At 37.9% G+C, this 19423-nt stretch overlaps 1 pseudogene; it reads right to left on the reverse strand.

The window, feature by feature from the left end:
• Window positions 1-14947: 14947 nt before the first annotated feature.
• On the reverse strand, window positions 14948-15310 carry LOC149211610 (pleiotropic drug resistance protein 1 pseudogene; annotated as a pseudogene).
• Window positions 15311-19423: the final 4113 nt, after the last annotated feature.

The following is a 19423-nucleotide window of genomic DNA, read 5'->3' on the forward strand; positions in this document are numbered from 1 at the left end:
TTATGGAACCAAATACAAACCATAAATTATATTATTACCCTCCGCGTTGACCTCTCAATTAGTTTTGGTTGAATAAAAATTAGTTCAGCCATGCATAAAGTGGATATTAGGAAAAAGAAATAGTTTATTTATTCCGGTTTTGATTGGTGTAGAGGTTGGGAATCTTATTAGGCAATCATTACATGCGTCGTCGATTGTGGAGCTAATAACATTGCAGTTGTCTATAATGCGACTTTTTAGAAGTTTTTCCGGTGGGTTTTTCCGGTCAAAATCCGGCAGCAATTTATTGGAATCGCAAGTTTGATAGCTAGTTTCTGCACAATCAAAGCGTCCCAGGGGTTTTTCAGGGTGCGGACTCCAAATATGCAGTTAAAAAACCATTTTAACTGCAACCAATCAAGATTTAACCTCAATTGCTTCCGCCGGATTCCGTCACCGGAATCTCCAAAAAGTCGCATTATAGACAACTCCAATAACATTTATTTGGGAAGCGATCGCTAATGACATGACAGAGAAAAGACAATCATCGCTCTCACAGTAATCGAAGTTGCAATATATTATTATTTTTTAATAATAAACGATGGTGTCTATTTAGATCCGAGACAGGAGGGTTCCATTGCTTGCTCCATTCCATGTAGAAAAAACAATTAGAAAAGGTGTGAAAAGTGGAGAGGTAGGGCACGGGAGAGACAACACTTAGGTATCGAAGCGGAACCTTCTGGACAGTCACGATGCTTCATCACATCAAACGAGTCGAAGTGCTACGTTGAACCTTTTGAACAAAGGCGCTAACCCATCAAACGGCTGCTGTTGGGACAGGAAGAAAAACAAGATTGGGAGTGCCTTTTCTACGCCACAGGGAACTTTGTTTCGGTCGGACTCTAGATTTGGTGAAAGGAAAATGTAAGAATCAAATTTCTGTGCCTGTTTTTGTTGCAGTTTTCCATCTTCTTACTTTCCGAGTTTTTCTTGAAGTTTTGGCTAAATATTGGACTGGAATTTCACTTTGGAAAAGCTGTTGGAAAATTTTGGTACAGGATTTTTCGCCCTACCATGAAATTTCATGTTTTAGGGAGTTTTACCTCAGTTTGATTAGATCGGTGTCATTTGGTTCATGTTACATCAGAGCATACATAATACACAACAGATTTATACTCAGAGACTTATATGGCAATAGCAGAGAATAATTCATAGAGACATAAAAATGGAGAAACAACAAGATTACTCAGTGAGAAACAACGGAATACATAAAACAATCACTGGAGAACATAAATCACTTAGTGTTATTTAACAGTCTTGGGCCTTGGTTTCCAATCTCTGGCTAAAGAAATTACAAATTATAGAGGCAAAAGAAGGATCTAGAATCATGCATGCGATTCAAATGGAGATCTGGAATGATCTAGAAACTAATGGCAGTGTAGAAGAATCTAGAATCCTGCATGTGATTCATGAATTTGGCTTCACACTTAACATTCTCCCACTTGAAGCCAAATAAGAGTCATCAAGTCACACCGAGTCCTACAATGCCTTTACATAAGTCATGTTTATTTCGTGGTAGAATCTTAGTGAGCATATCAGTAGGGTTCTTATCTGTATGGATCTTTTCCAAGGATAACTGTTCTTCCTCCAACACATGCCGAATCCAATGGTACTTTAAGTCAATGTGCTTGGTTTTTGAATGAAATCTTGGGTTTTTCGCCAAGTGAATGGCACTCTGACTATCACAATATAACACATACTTGTCTTGCTTTATTCCTATATCTCCTAAGAATCGTTGCATCCACAACATCTCTTTACAAGCTTCTGTTGCAGTTATGTACTCTGCTTCTGTTGTAGAAAGGGCTACTATTCTTTGTAGCCTTGACACCTAAGATACTGCTCCACCTGCAAATGTATACAAATAACCTATAGTGGACTTTTTGGCATCCATATCTCCAGCCATATCCACATCTGTAAATCATTCAAGCACAGTCTCATCATGACCAAAACATAAACAACAATGACTAGTACCCTTGAGATACCTCAAAATCCATTTTACTACTTGCCAATGTTGTTTGCCTAGATTGGCAAGAAACCTACTCACTACTCCCACTGAATATGCAATGTTTGGTCATGTGCATACCATGGCATACATTAAGCTGCCAACTGTTGAAGCATAAGGAATCTTCTTCATCTCTTCTTTCTCCTTGTCATCACTAGGACATAATTTAGTACTCAGCTTGAAGTGGGCTGCAAGGGGTGTATCAACTGGCTTGGCATCCTTCATATTAAATTTATCAAGCATCTTTTGATATATTTTTCTTGTGACAGCCACAACCTTTTGTTTTTCATGTCACGCATAATCCGCATGCCCAATATCTGTTGTGCTGGTCCCAAATCCTTCTTTGCAAATTTGCTACCCAAATCTTTCTTCAACCTATTGATCTTGTTCTTATCATGCCCAACAATAAACATGTCATCCACATATAACAATAATATGATATACTTTCCTTGATCATACCTCTTGATATAGACACAATGGTCAACTTCTAACCTCTAAAAACCATGTTCCAACATGAATGAATCAAATTTCTTGTACCATTGTCGAGGTGCCTGTTTCAACACATAGAGACTCTTCTTCAACCTACAAACAAGGCCTTCTTTACCTTTTTCTATGAAGCCTTATGGCTGCTCCATATAAATTTCTTCCTCCAATTCACCATGAAGGAAAGTATTTTTTACATCTAACTATTCACATTCTAAGTCTAAAGCAGCAACTAGAGCAAGAATGACTCTAATGGATGACATTTTAACAACAGGTGAGAAAAATTCAGTGAAGTCAATACCTTCTTTTTGGGCAAAAGCTTTCACCACCAGCCTTGCTTTATACCTCTCATTCTTTTCGTCACCTTCAGGCTTAATCCTGTAAACCCATTTGTTTTGTAGAGCCTTTCTGCTTTTGGGAGGTTTACCAACTTCCAAGTTTTATTTTCCAACAAAGAGTTCATTTCTTCTTCCTTTTCTTTCTTCCATTCTTCACTATGATCAACTTTACAGGGTTCTTGAAATTAATTAGGCTCATCTTCATCAGTCAACAAAATATAGTTTGAAGGAGGATACCTTTGTGAAGGCTTATGAGGCCTAAAAGATCTGCAGACCAACTGTGGTGGTGTATTATTAGGTTGAATCTCCTGTAAAGGTTCCTGCAAGATTCCTTCTACTTGTTGTTCATCATTTTGTTCTTCATGCTCCTAAATTTGTTATTCATTTTCTTGTATTGGTGGTATGTTTTCTTGCTATCCTTCAAATCTATTAATAACCTTCTTGACCTCCAACTCACCTACAGTCCTCTTGAATATTTCTAACTCATCAAATATAACATCTATGCTTCTAATAATTTTATGTTTGACTAGATCCCATAGATGATAACCAAAATCTTCATCTGCATATCCCAAAAAAATGCATTTTACAGATTTATCATCTAGCTTAGTTCTATTTTCTTTTGGAATATGTACGAATTCTTCACATCCAAAGATTTTCAAATGAGAATAATTCAAATTCTTACCAGTCCAAACTTCTTCAGGGATACCACCATCCAAGGCTATCGTTGGAGATCTATTTATGAGGTAGCAAGCGGTCCTGACTGATTCAGCGCAAAAATTCTTCTCCAAAGCAAAATTGGACAACATACTTCGCACCTTTTCCATAATGGTGTGATTCATGCTTTTTGTGACACAATTCTATTGAGGAGTACCAGGCATAGTCTTCTCATGCTTTATGCCAAACCTGTTACAATATTCCTTAAATGCATTTGAGCAATATTCTCCACCATTATATGTTCTTAAACAATTCAGTGATTTGTTAGTCTCTCTTTCAACAACAACATGGAATTTTTGAAATATTCCAAACACTTCACTTTTACTTTTCATAGGATATGCCCAAACCTTCCTAGATGCATCATCTATAAATGTTACAAAATATGATGCTCCTCCTAATGATTTGATGTTAACAGGCCCAAACACATATGAGTGTACCAATTCTAACACATTTTTCTTTCTGTCATGGCCACCTCTAAGGAATGAAACCCTTCTTTGTCTACCATATATACAATGCTCACAAAGATCAAGATTGTAGGATTTCAAACCTGGCAATAAATTTTTACCAACAAGGATTTTTAATCCCTTCTCGCTCATGTGACCCAAGCGCTTATGCCACAGATCTGCTGAATTTCCTTCTTTTGTGACAGCAACCAAATCTGATTTTCCTATCAATGTCTTCAATGTGTATAATGTTCATGTCTTGGGTCCTTTGGCCACGACCAATGCTCCTTTGCTAATTTTCCAGCCTCCTTTTCCAAAGCTTGTGGAATAGCCTTCATCATCCAGTCGTCCCATAGAGATTAAACTCATGCGCATTTCTAGTACATGCCTAACCTGTTTCAACAATATATCTTGTCCATTTTTCATCTTGATCTGGAAATTCCCCACTCCAACAATACTGCAAAAATGATTATTCCCCAAATGCACTCTACCATAATCACCAGGATTATATGAAACAAAACTATCTTTGCATGGGGTCACATGGTGAGATGCCCCAGAGTCAAGGATCCAATCAAAGCTACTGTTAGATGTATATACACATGCATCCTCTGCTGAAACAGTAAATAACACATCATCATATGTGGCTACAACAGTAATCTCACCTTCATTTGTGTTGGATGACTTGTGATTTGTATTAGATGGTCTTTGATCCTTTTGTCCTTTCTTCCAAAATCAACATTCTTTCTTCATGTGCCCTGGTTTGCCACAATAAAAGAAGATGATCCTTCCTTTGCTTGATTTTGATCAGCCTCTCGATCTCGATCTCCCTTACCGGCCTCGATCCATTCTCCTACCATGAGCAGCTAGAGCTAGAGCTTCTCTGCCCTAGTGTTCCGCAATTGACTTGCGTCACAACTCCTCATTCATTAAACTGCTACTAACAACATCAAACTTCAGGGCCCCTATAGTTGCTAAAGTGCTCATAGCTACAATTAAATTCTCCCAGTTGTCTGGCATAAAACACATTAGCAAAATGGCTCTAATTTCATCATCTAAAATGATTTTAACAGAGGTAAGCTGATTAGTAATAATATTAAATGCATCCAAGTGCTCAGCAACTAAAGCACCCTCCTTCATTTTGAGATTATAAAGCTTCTTCATCAAGAACACTTTGTTTGATGTCATGTTCTTTTCATATAGATCATGGAGCTTCTTCCATAATCCTTCTGCCGTCTTTTCTCCGGACACATTCAAATACACATACTTTGCTAGATATTGGCAAATTGTTGCAATCGCCTTTCTATATAGCTTGTTTCATTCTTCATTTGTCATTGATGAGGGTTTCTTTGTTGTGCCCTCAATCGGCAAATATTGATCCTTCAAAATCAGTATATCCTCCATCTGTGATTTCCATAGGGAAAAATTAACCCCACTCAACTTTTCCATATGTGTAACTGCTGTCTCCATTTTTAATATATTGATGCCCAAAAACAAAAGCTCCACTTAAAAATAAAACTTTAATTATGACATTCCTCCTTTTAAAGTACCCTTTTCAAAATTCCTACTCTTTTTTAAAATATACATTTCAAAATTCCAACATATAATTATATATGGTTCATAATAAATATAAAAAACATATATAATGTTTTAACATTTTCACATTTCACACATACATATGTTGGTTTGGAAAAAACTTGACGTATACCTACAAGCTTGATGTAAAAAAACTTACAAACACCATGTTTCAACTCCAATCTCCACGTTTCAAACTCGAGCAACATGTTTCAACGTAGGTCCACGACCTTGTTTTTCTTGTAGCAACTGTCTTTTAGTTCCAGCATTCCTCAGCTATTTCCTGGACAAATCCCTTTCTTGGACTCTCTTCTTTGGAGGGATTTCTGATTTCCTGGACAAATCCTTCAACAGCTCCAAAGGTAACAACCAACGTTTTAACGAACGCTACCAGAGTAAGGCGATGCCACTAAGAAGCTTGCACAGTGGATATTCGAACCTAGCTCCAATACCAATTGTTAGATCAGAGTATACATAACACACAGCATATTGATACCAATTGTTAGATCAAAGCATACATAACAAACAATAGATTTATACTCAGAGACTTAGATGGCAATAACAGAGAATAATTCACAGAGACAGACAAATGGAGAAACAACAAGATTACTCAGTCAGAAACAACGGATTAGATAAAACAATCATTGGAGAACAGAAATCACCTAGCATTACATAAAAGGCTTGGGCCTTGGCTTGCAATCCCTTGCCAGAGAAATTACAAATTTATAGGGGCAAAAGAAGGATCTAGAATCCTCTATGTGATTCAGATGGAGATCTGGAATGATCTAGAAACTAATGGTAGTGTAGAAAGATCTAGAATCCTGGAGATCTAGAAACTAATGGTAATGTAGAAGAATCTAGAATACTTCATGTGATTCATAAATTTGGCTTTACACTTAACAATTCAAATGTCCATAGTATGTTGGTTTCTTTTATGGTTTTTGTTTCAAGATTGAGATTTGCTTCAAATATTTGTTAATAGAGGCAATCTCTGTTTTAAGCTTTATCCTTTTAACAAAGGCAATATTTGTTTAAAAATTATTATTTCCTCCGGTGTTTTATTTGGCACGATTTTGTCAGTACCAAAAGTTTAAAGTACGGATTGTGTCAATACCAGGAAATTTAAATTATGCTCGGGCTATGCATTGAGAATCCATAAAATAATCAAAATCTGGCAGATGTGGATCATTTAAATCTCCATAGAAATGCATTTAGAAAAAATGTTAAAGTATGCTCGGGGTATGTATTTTTTAAAATGACGAAGTATAGAAAGTGAGGCAATGAAATATAGTTCATCTGGTAGAAGACTCTCGCTTAAAAATGAAAAGTCTAAAGAACTTGATAAAATGTCGCTCAGAATCTATTCCAGATTTCTGATGTCCGAACGAAATTCTAAATATTGTATGTTCAGTATACAAAATTCTTTGAACGAGTGAAAACAAATAATTTTACAACGAAATGTATAAATTTATTATTTTGTAAAATCTTGAATTTCAGTTACAGGACGTTAGAAATGAGTTCAGATAGGTTCATTTAAATAGCTCAGACATTTCTTTTCTTGTATCGCAGGTTAAGTCATTTAATTATTTTTCTGTGCAGATTTCAAAGAGTTTTGACTCTTGTACTCGACCATTCCCCACAAATTTATTTGTTGGGGTGATGTTTGAAACAACTGAAAAAGGTTCACCCGATTGTTCCTAGTTTCAGGCCCTTAAAATGGAAAACTTAACTTATATAAAGCTTGAGCAGAGTCCTGACAGAGATCAGAGGCGCACAGCTCTTGAACTCAACACAAAACACTGAACAAAAAAACATGCTTCCATTCATCGATTAACAGGTATATATACAAGCTGGAGAAGTTTCTGGAGATCAATTCAGTTAGTGGCTTCCTAGAGAAGCTTTCCTATTTTCAACAATTTCTAGAATCAGCATTTAAATCGATGTTGAACATTGGTAGTGGATAGTTGGAATTACTTAGTTTCTTCCAACACTCCCCTTTAATTCCAACTAGATATAATAAACAAGACATTATACTCTTAATTGTCATGCCTGCTGGTCTAAGTCTCAGCTAGGCTTACAACATAATTTGGATTTTCTACAATGTACAACTTATTTCTACACATTTCAAATTTAGCCTTTCGAAGAGGCTTGGTGAATATGTCAACCACATTTTCATTTGTATTACAATATGATAAGTCAATTTCTTTTGATCACATTTTTTCTCTTACAAAATGATGTTGTGTCTCAATGTGTTTTTTCCTTGCATGATATATAGGATTGTTTTCCAATTTGATGGTGCTTTGATTGTCATATCTGATTTCTGTAGGTGCTTGTTGTGTTTCTCCAACATCTTCAAGTATCCTCCCAAGCCATATTGCTTCACAGGTTGCACTGCATAATGCTTTATACTCAGCTTCAGTGGATGACAATGAAACAGTTGGTTGCTTCTTATTGCTCCATGATATTGGTCCTGAACCAATATTGAACACGTATCCAGTAGTAGATTTCCTATCATCTGGATTTCCTACATTGTCAGAATTAGAATAACCTGCCAATTCAACATCAAATTCATCAGTATACATAATACCAAAATTAAGTGTTCCTTTTAGATATCGAAGGACTCTCTTTGCTGCTTTCCAGTGGCTTTCACAAGGCTTAGCCATGAACTGACTAAGTATGCTGACAGAATATGCTATATCTGGCCTGGTAGTGGTGAGATAGTTCAGACTTCCCACCAGTTGACGGTACATAGTTCCATTCACCTCTTTCGTTCCATCATCACTGCGCAATTTGACATTCTGTTCTAAAGGAGTAGATGTTGCCTTGCAGTCAATCATATTTAATATTTTAAGGATTTCCCTTGTATATTTTCTTTCTAGGATCAGTGTCTTACCAGGCTCCCTCCAAACTTCAAGACCTAAACAATAATGCAATTCACCAGGATCCTTCATCTCAAATACATGTGACAACTGATTTTTAATTTCTTTAATTAACTTGCATGCATTTCCTGTTATGATAGGATCATCAACATATACAGATACGAAAGCAACATTATTGTCTTCATCTTCCTTGATGTATAAATTAGGATCATTCTTGCTTCTCATAAAACCTTTCTCATAAAAGAAAGAATCAATTTTCACATACCATGTTCTTGGTGATTGTTTCAAGCCATATAAAGCTTTCTTTAACCTGCAAACCGGATGCTCCTATCTCTGTTTTACAAACCCTTCAGGCTGAACTAAATAAAATTCTTCTTTTAACTCACCATTTAAAAATGTAGATTTGACATCTAACTGATGCATTTTCCAATTATATTTTTTAGCTAATGCAATCATGATTCTAATTGTGTTCAACTTAGCTACAGGTGCAAAGGTAGCTTCATAATCAATTCCCTCCTTTTGTGAATATCCTTTTGCAACCAATCTAGCTTTATGTTTATCAATACTTCCATCAGCATTAAATTTAGATTTATAAAGCCATTTGCATCCTATGGGAACTTTGTTTTTAGGCAATTATGTTAATTCCCATGTGTCATTCTTCATTATAGAGTTCTATTCTTCATTCATTGCATTTCTCCATTCTTCATATTCTTTAGCTTCATCATAGCTTGAAGGTTCTACAACATTCATAACCTGAGACATTAATGCAATCTTTATACTTTACAGGTACCCGATTTTGACGTGATTACCTTCTTGGAGTTTTACTGCTTTCATCTTTCTTTTTGTTTTGTGGAGTCCCCTCTCCTCTTCTTGGAGTATCATGACTACTTGATGCTCCTTGCTCTTCAGCTTGTATCTGTTCCTGTGATTGTTCTTGCTCTTGTTCAACACTTGTATCTATTTTGACATAATCATCAATAGCATGCCATACACTAGTATTATTTATTTTATCACCTTCATTTGCATTCTCATGAAACACCACGTCCCTACTTGCAAGCAATCTTTGAGTGTTGGGATCAAACAACTTGTATGCTTTTTGATCATCACAATAACCAACAAATATGCACTTAATTGACTTTGCATCAAGTTTTCTTCTTTCATCTTTTGGAATATGAGCAAATGCCTTGCAACCAAAAACTCTTACATGACTCACTTTTGGTTTGTACCCATAAAATGCTTCAAAATGTGTTTTAAGCTCTAAACTTTTGGTTGGACTCCTATTTTTCAAATAAACAGCAGTATTAATGGCTTCAGCCCAAAAAACATTAGAGATATTTTTACCTTCAAGCATACTACGTGCACATTCAGCTAGTGTTCTGTTTTTCCTCTTAGCAACTCCATTTTGCTGAGGTGTATGTGGCACTGTAAATTGTTGCAGAAGCCCATTGCTTTTACAATATTGATTAAATTCTCTTGATTTGAATTCTCCCCCTTGATCAGATCTCAAGATTTTGATGTAATTACCAGTTTGTTTTTCTACCATATTCTTAAATTCTTTAAAATACTTAAAAACAACACTCTTCTTTCTTATGAAATAAACCCATGTATACCTAGATCTATCATCCACAAAAATAAGAAAATACCATGCTCCACCAATAAACCTAGTTTGCATAGGTCCACATACATCAATATGAATTAATTCAAGTATTTCCCTTTGCATTTTTTCTTTATGTATAGGGAATTCCTCCCTATGTTGCTTGCCAAGTACACATGCTTCACATTCAACATGATCATTATTCAAGACAGGAAGACCTTCAACCATTGCGTTCTTTTGAAGTAGCACTAAATCTTTGTGATTTAGGTGTCCATACCTTTGATGCCATAAATCTACTATTGATATTGCTATAGATGCCAATGTTTGATGACTTTTCATGGTCACATCCAGTTTATACAAGCCTCCAACTTTGGTCCCTGTCGCAATAATCTTGTACTTATCTTGAATGTCTTTCACTACACACTATGATTTAACAAATTCCACCTTCAAATCTTGGTCAGTAATAGTAGAAACAGAAATTAAATTCTTTTTGATATGAGGAACATATATCACATTACGGATCTGTTTTTCTTGTCCATTAGGCAAATTCACACCTATTACTCCATAACCTTGAACTTTAAGTGATCTGTTATCTCCTAGGCAAACATATGTTCCATCAATGTTTTCATGATATCCATCAAACCACTCCTTATTACAAGAAATATGTAGTGATGCACCAGAATCAATGAACCAAGCATTCTTATCATCATTTTCCACAGACAATGCAGCATCAGAAACAAACAATTTAAGATTTTTAAATCTATCACTGATTGAGGTATCTTTGTCTAAAAAATTTCCAATACGCCTTCTGTTTCTTTGCCTAGACTCATTATATTTCCTTTTATAATAATCTTTAGAATGATGCCCAGGTATGCCACAATAATAACACTCATCATTTCTCTTTGGAAATTTAGACTGTGTCATACCTTTTTGTTTTGCTTGAAACTTTCCTCCTTTGTTCTTGTCCCATGGCTTGCCTCTGTATGGATATTTGCCCTTAGCCACCAATGCCAAATATGAACTGCTAGAGCCCAAATTAAAGCTCTTTATCCTCTCCTCCTCTTGTAGAAGAATTCCTATCAATTCATCAAATGAAGGGGGTTTCTCTCTGGTTGCAAGACTTGAAACAAAAATTTGATAATCTTGCACTAAGCCATTTAATATGATGGTGACTAAGTTAGCATTAAACACCTCTTCACCAATATCTCCAAACTTATCACTTAAATCTTTGACACAAGATATGAAATTGCTTATGTTTTCATTTGCTTCCATTTTTAGAGATAAAAGCTTAGTCTTCAAAAACAAGATTCAATTTTTATATGTTGTTTCATACAAACCCTTCAACATATCCCATGTCTCTTTTGATGTCTTGCAATCTCTGATGTGAGGAATAATGTTGTCCTTTACGAACATATGTAGCAATACCTTTGCTTTTGTCTCCCTTCTCTCTCAATCTAGAATAGAACCTGCAACAGTGGGTTTGCGCTCATCCCCACTTACAATGGACCACAAATTATTTCCTTCTAAAATAGTCATTAACTTGAATTTCCAATTCACATAATTTTCTCCATCAAGTTTGGTGGATTCATTCATATAATTATCAAACAACAAATTTGCCACGATGAGAAACTTTCTCTAATCACCAAAATGCCACCAAATCTAAATCCAAATGCACCAAATTTCACTAAATCTCACACATGCACAAAAATTTGTCTTTCACAATTTCAATGTTTCCTTACTCAATAATAACAACTCTCTTCCTTCCTTTTTTTTTATTTAAGAACAATTAAGTACTTCCTAAATCACATTAATCAGCACAAATCTTACAAAAAATTGTGGCAAATCACAGCTCTCTCAGTTTATCCAGCGTATTGAATTAATTCCTGTAATCTTGCAAAGACAATGGAAAGGAGAAACTTGGTACCATTCCACGCATACAAGTAATACTGCCGAAACTACAACTTTATCAGTATTGGACTTACAGGGTAAATAGTATCACATGGCAGCTTCATCAGCAGATTATCCTTCAACTTTAGCAGAGAGTTTAGCAGAGAAGCATTCATAGGCTTCTCGGCCTCCTTATGCGCACAGCCTTCCACCTCTGTTTGCGGCTGGCACTCATACATTAAGATGTACACCTCACGAACTTCGGGAGAGTCCAACAAACACAAGAAGCTTTCAGCATCTTCCCCTGAAAATTACCACTTCCAAACCCTTGCATTCAAAACAAGTCTGGCTGCAGGCACTCGTACATTATAATATTTATTTCTTGCTCAAATATTTGCATAGTAGTCGACGACAAAAAAAACAGGAACAAGAAATCCCTCAAAAGAATCCACAGAAGGCCTTACTAAAAATGAAACGTTTAGCGGATAAACAGCTCACATCTCACAGTATGCAGCTCACTGCTCTTCTGCAACACACAGCAATATCTCACCTCCTTATACACACCACCGAGCCTCACACAACGCTCGACCTCACACCCGCTCTGATACCATGACAGAGATCAGAGGCGCACAGCTCTTGAACTCAACACACAAACACTGAACACAAAAACATGCTTCCATTCATCGATTAACAGGTATATATACAAGCTGGAGAAGTTTTTGGAGATCAATTCAATCGGTGGCTTCCTGGAGAAGCTTGCCTATTTTCAACGATTTCTAGAATCAACATTTAAATCGTTGTTGAACATTGGTAGCGGGTAGTTGGAATTACTTAGTTTCTTCCAACAAGTCCATCCCATGCAGAAATGCAGGCCGATACGACGATTCCAGCCCAAGGGAATGAAGTGGCTTCCATCAGGAAGCAGGTGAGGAGTAAAAAGAAAACTGCTGAAGCTGAGTCCCTCGATTTGCTTCCTAAAGGATGGAAAACAGAGATAAAATACCGAAAATCTGGGGCGACAGCAGGTTCAACTGATAAGGTATATTTTAGGGTTGTGATGCCTTTTGTAAGAAAACCTAGCTCATAATGGATTAAAAAATGTCTCATTTTAATTTACACCAATAAAATGGTTGTTTTCTGTAGTATTATTACGAAGAAGCTACTGGCTATCGATTCCGATCTAAGCGGGAAGTTAAATCGTACCTAGAAACTGGCAAGAAGCCCAAGCCGAAGTCTAGGTTGCTGGGAAGTGTCAAAGATGAAGCATCTGCCGCTCCAACGTCAACAAATTCACTTATTTTTAGAACTGCTGATTTAAATGCTCCTCCCCAAAGAGAGGCAGAATTGGAATATGTGAAAGCTCTAACGAAATCAAAACAACAACGTCCTGCTTCAGGTATAGTCTCAAATCTAATGAACGTTGGATCTGTTCTTATCAATGTGTGAGATATTCATGTGTTTTCTGCAATTTTAAAGAACTTTTTTTTGGCTCCAGCTTATGGCTTGCTACTTCTTAATATATATATTAGTCTTTAGGATTATCTTGAAAAGTTGTTCATGTTTAAAAAAAGATGCTTGTTTAAGAGACTTAAAAATTGAGAATTCAGATTCGTTTTATTAATCAAATGCAATTACATATATATAAGAAGTCTTGTCTCAAGATAGGTACATTACCGTGGACACATAATCTATTGGTTGAGGAAATCTCTCAACCAAACACCAAACTAGAAAATGGATCCTAACTACTAGGAACAGACTCTTTTACTTAGTGAGAATTACAAATATAGACAAGTAGGAATTATATATTCCAACACTCCCCCTTAATAAGTACTTGTTTCAATATCAGTTTGCAAAATCTAGCTGTGGTCAAATATACCAAAAAGAATATGTTGATGTCCATATAAAGGAGTAACCATCCACCAGAATTACATGGCTACTAATCGCTGCAACCGCAAGTCTTGTAGGATGTCCTTCGCATACATGGTTCTTCTAACCATTATAACTACACTTATGTACTTATACCTGTAAATCCCCCTCCATCATTGTTAACCTGGTTTTGTCGGATTACCCGTAACCATGTTCTGTGTTTTAATGGATCACCCCCAACCATACCACCAAGGGCTCTGTTAGTGGTTTTTAGATTACCACGAACTGTGTGGGATACACATGCCTTACAAGGCTTACAACACACCAATTTTTGAGTTACCAGGTACATAGTTAAAAAAAAAAACCACAATAAAACATCCTAGACTTGCTTACATTACCACTGTGATTCACATTACAACATAATAGAGTCTATTCCACAAACACGAACAAATTCACACTTTCATCTTGCTGTCCATCATAATTTGATCGTTGTTGTTGCAGATTTCACATCTTGGGCATATCTTTATTTATCAATTAAATTTTGGGACTTCATGCTTAATCTGTCATCATTTGTTAGAGTCGTGAATTCTAACAAAATAACTTTACCTAAATTGAGTTAGCTAGGCTCAATAAGGCACAATAATTTTATCCAAAACATAAAAAATAAAGTTTCAATTTGACAAAACATCAAATTTCTCTATCTCTGCCCAACATGACTTTTAGATCACTAAAAAGAAAAGAGAAAAAAATACAATCACACCGCAGTGAGCTCTCCACCTCTCCACCTGGGTGAGGCTTCATGCTCATTGTACCATAGAGCCCGGGCAGGACCAACCAGCATCTCAGCTGTAGTTACACGTTTCCTATGGCCCCCGGAAATCCCTCTATGCATCTCATCTCCAAATATTGTATCTCCACAAAAGTCCAACCCTACTATCTTAAGTATGTAATCTGTAACAAGGCTCATTTCTTGCCCCTCCACAGTGATTTCCTTCATAAAAACATCAATATTTGGATCAAGATTGATGCCAGCTTGTTTTTCTCTTCTCGAAAGTTCAACCAACATGTCATATTTGGTTCCAACCCCTTCACATCGACCAGAGAAGTCCATAGCTTCTCGCACAATCATTTCACCAATATGAAATCATGCTGGCTAATGTAAGCTGATGTTCTCTGGGGCACGAACTATTGTATGTTATAGAGCCGCTTACTCTTAATTCTGAATCGAGCTTGCCCGCCAAAGCCAAGAGTAAAGTTGTTTTGCCTGACCCTAGCGGTCCCAAAAACAAAGTCATTCTGCATGGTTTTATGATTCCGCTAACATCATGAAGGATTGAAATGGGTCTCCTTCTATCCGGGAAGATCTTCAGAAATCCTAAAACCGCCTCCAGCATATTCATGGTAAAGTTCAGAATACTTGCCAACGATCTACTACCAACATATACATCTGCATCCACATTCAAGTGCTCGAACCGGACTTCGATCTTGGGCATGTCGATACCCACTTTGTCGATCGAGCTTGAGCAGAAACCACTCGTTATCTTTGGCTGCAGTTTTGAGCAATATATCGATGAGAAGCTAGCGATCTACAATGCCAATCCTGGCCACCTCCACTTCCTCATGACCACCCACATTCTGGAGAATCCCCTTGTGGATGCGATCGTAAGTGGGCACTTTCTCCAAGGCCGCCCACTTCAAGGCCTCTTCATCATCTTTGTTATCTCTACTCTTGGAGGATCTAGAGAACACATCGTGCCCTCCTCTCCAAATTCCTAAAGCGCTGTTATGCTTGCTCCGGCCAGATGCCGAAGTCCAAGACACCGATCACCACATCAGAGCCATACTTAGATTTCCCTCACAGGCCTTTTCCATCAAGCGTATTGATGGACAAACAAGAAACTAGAAAAAATATACTATTTTATTTCCCTATGCCAGGGGCAAGCCCACAAGGGGCTAGCCCTCAGGGGCTTTGATACCAACTTAAAAACTGAGAATCCAGATTCGTTTTATTAATCAAATGCAATTACATATATACAAGAAGTCTTGTCTCAAGATAAGTACAGTATCTTGGATGCATAATCTGTTGGTTGGAGAAATCTCTCAACCACACACCAAACTAGGAAATGGATCCTAACTACTAGGAACAGACTCCTTTACTTAGTGAGAATCACAACTAGAGACAAGTAGGAATTAGATATTCCAACAAAGAGATCTGAAACTAGGCTGAAAAATGAGTACTTTGCATGGAGAGATTTTGAATTTAGTCAACCGACTGGATTTTGGTTATTAATAAAAGCAGTGCAATTCAATTCAAGATTGAGAAATATGAAGTATACAACTTTTAGGTGAATTTTGTTCTTCTACATTGACATTAGGTTTTGGGATGATTCTTCACATTTCGGTTTGAGCAACAATATTATAATAAATCCTTCTTGACTTTAGCCACTTGATTGGTTATTAACATAACTCTTTAATATTTTTTTAGCGACACATGATCTATGTTCAATTCTTTATAAGTACAGAATTATGGTCAATTCTGTGTAAGTACAGAATTATGCATATGTTTGTAAGTATATATGTGTGATGACAATGAAAGGGAACATAACAAATACCTCCCCAGATATGGATGTTTCGACTCTCTTTTAGGTTCAAACACCCCCATAAGCCAGAGTTAAATTTCTTTATATCTGCTTATCTACTTGCAAGGATTGGAGCACTTGTTTTCTTAGCTAGCACTGAAGTAAAGAAGTTTCAAGCTGTATTCAGGCATAGCTAGAATCAGTTCTAGATAGGACATGGGACAGGCCTTTGACCTTTGATATGTTATATATCATGCCCTAGGTTTTACTAGTCCTACTATAATTTTTGGATCATCCATAGAGACTGGTAATTCATCTCCCCTATCTCTTTTCTTGTACCCTTGCCAATCTAAACTTCTTGTCTTTTTAGCAGGTTTTGTGTATCTCATAATCTATTATATACGTTTAATAAATTAAGTTATATTACCGAGCCTTTTTCGTCTGATTGATTTCCAACTTTTTTCACATAAGTAACTAATAGACTAAACTGTAACCAGCTTGTAATGATTTTGCTTGTTCGTAATGTATCTCGTGGGTAGTTGAAGTCACCAACAAAAAAGGGACGACTGACAGACGAATCCAGCCATCACGCACTCGTGGACAAGTATGGGTAGAGCCATCTTCCTGTGATTGTGTTTGCCTCTAAAAGGAGAATTAATGGAATAGAATGCGTCTGTCTTCAACATATTCTTCAGATGTCTTATTATCGCTGTCGCATGGCAGTGGAGAAACGCAATCGATATTAGGTTGACTAACGAATTGACTAAAAATTGAAATATTTTTCAGAAGAAAAAAGCATAATATATTCATATAAAAAGAGATTACATGATGCAAAATGCAAGAAGCATATGCAATAACGTGGACCGAGCCACATACAAATATGTATAAACAGATCACCAAATATAGCCCCGAAAGACCAAATATGCCCAGAACATGGCAAACACATCTATAAGGTGCAGAAATGGCACCAAAGCACAAAGCAGAAAAGCAACGGAAGACAGCGCAGGATCTGACCGCCCAATACAATAAGGAGAGGCACGAAATGAGGAAGAGAGCAGCACAAGAAGCCACTCCTTCCCCGCCCCCTCAAACTCTCCACTCGAAATCAGACGAGAAACAAGATCACTGCCACAATCAACCGCATCTGCCGGCAGAAAAGATCAATGGAAAAATCCTTAGAAGCGGCACGAAACAGAGCAAAGCCCATTGTTCCCTCAACGCTCCAAAGGATATTCCGCGGCCAGAACAAGCCTAACTGCCGTCGAGAAGGTGAAGACCCACCGGAGCAGAGGCGAGAACCGGGGGCAGAGGCGACATGGGAAGCCACCTCGCCCCCGCTCGGAGAAGACTAAGAGACCAGAAGAAGAAAAGAAGCCTGTAGGACGAAACCGCTCTGCTAGCCTCTCGCTGCCCTACTCAGGGGAGCCCGCTCCTCACGACCCGCTCCTGCTCCTCCCGGATCTCCAGCACCTCCCGGATCTCCTGCTCGCTGCACCTGCTCTTGCTCGCTGCTCCTGATCCTATTCCCTTTCGCTCCCCTGCGCCTGCCGGATCCCCTGTTCCTGTTCCTCTCAGTTCACCCGCTCCAACTCCTGCTCCTGCTCCTGTTTCCTCTCGCTCCTGCTCCTGTTTCCTCTCGCTCCTGCTCCTGTTCCTGCTCCCTTACACCTGCGCACACAACCTCCCCTCCAAAAAATCTCGAATGATCCCTCGCTCTGACCGCTCCTCCCTCGCTCCATCCTCTCCTCCTGCTCCTGCCAAAAACCCCAAAGCCCTCAGATCTAACCACAGATGCTCCTCCTCCTTCGCTCTGGATTCACGAAACAGCGTCGAAGCACCGTCGCTCCTTCCGCTCCCCCCGCTCCTGCCAAAAGCCCCAGGTTCGATCCACTATCAGCGCAGGCTCGTCCTCCCGCTCCTGCCAAAAACCCCAAAAGCCCTCAGACTGCAGGCTCCTCCTCCTTCGCACCTGCAAGCTCCTCCTCCCGCTCCTCCCTCGCTCCGTCCGCTTCTCTCCCTCGCTCCGTCCACTCCTCTCGCTCTGGTCTGCCGACAGTCCGTCCGCTTCTCCCTCGCTCCGTTCGCTCCTCCCGCTCATCAGTTTATATATATGGAAATTTTAAAAACGAAACTCAATTGTACCTGTAGAAGGAGAAGAAAAGGGAGAAAGCCCTAAAAATTGAAATATTATGTCTAAAATTTATAAAGAAAACTATTCAATTGATTTTTAAATATATTTTATTATATTTATCATGAATTCTATTGGATATGGCTTTATTTTGCTTATTCTGTTATCATTACTCATTTGTCTTCGTCCTCCTCCTAGGGCAATGGCCTGACGGTGCACTTAATTTCCTGGAAAATTGGTGGAAGTAACATGGTTTTTGGGGGCCAAAATATAACGGATAATAGTGGACTAATTTTTCGAGTAAGAATCGCTGAAAATTTTTGTCAATCTACGTGAGCTTGATTGTTCTTTTTTCACATACTGGTTCATAGATATTCGGATCAGTGGGTAGCCGCTACGTTCAAGGTTGTTTAATACTGAGTGGACATCATCGGGAAGGCATCAACACCCCTTGACCTATTTACTGACCTGACCCCAAGAGCTTTCGGGATTCGATCCTTTAACCTCCCATTAGCGAGGCACTTGATTTGACCAATTAAACTAACTTTTAAAACTACGTGAGCTTGGCTGTTATTGTGTCTGTCAGTGCATTTACAGTGCCACGAGATATCCTGATATCTCTTTCGTACATCCCTCACTACCAATTTCAATATTATCCCATAATCCAAAGTCCAACGATTGAAAAACGTGAATAGGGTCGATTGGCACGCCAGTTTTGGTAATAATTGTTCTGCAGACTGGGTTATTATCATACATATCATCACTAAAGGTAGAAAAAGGAATCAACTCTCTCATCCATGTGACCATCCATTTAATAACCATGGTCCGACCGTCCATTTAATAACCATGGTCCATATCGATGACTGAAATCCGTTATATCGCATTGGATGGCCTATATT

The sequence above is a fragment of the Pinus tabuliformis genome, chromosome 1_1 (assembly GCF_031772625.1).
Source record: "Pinus tabuliformis cultivar Carrire ecotype Pingquan chromosome 1_1, CPIR1, whole genome shotgun sequence".
NCBI classification, from domain to species: domain Eukaryota; kingdom Viridiplantae; phylum Streptophyta; class Pinopsida; order Pinales; family Pinaceae; genus Pinus; species Pinus tabuliformis.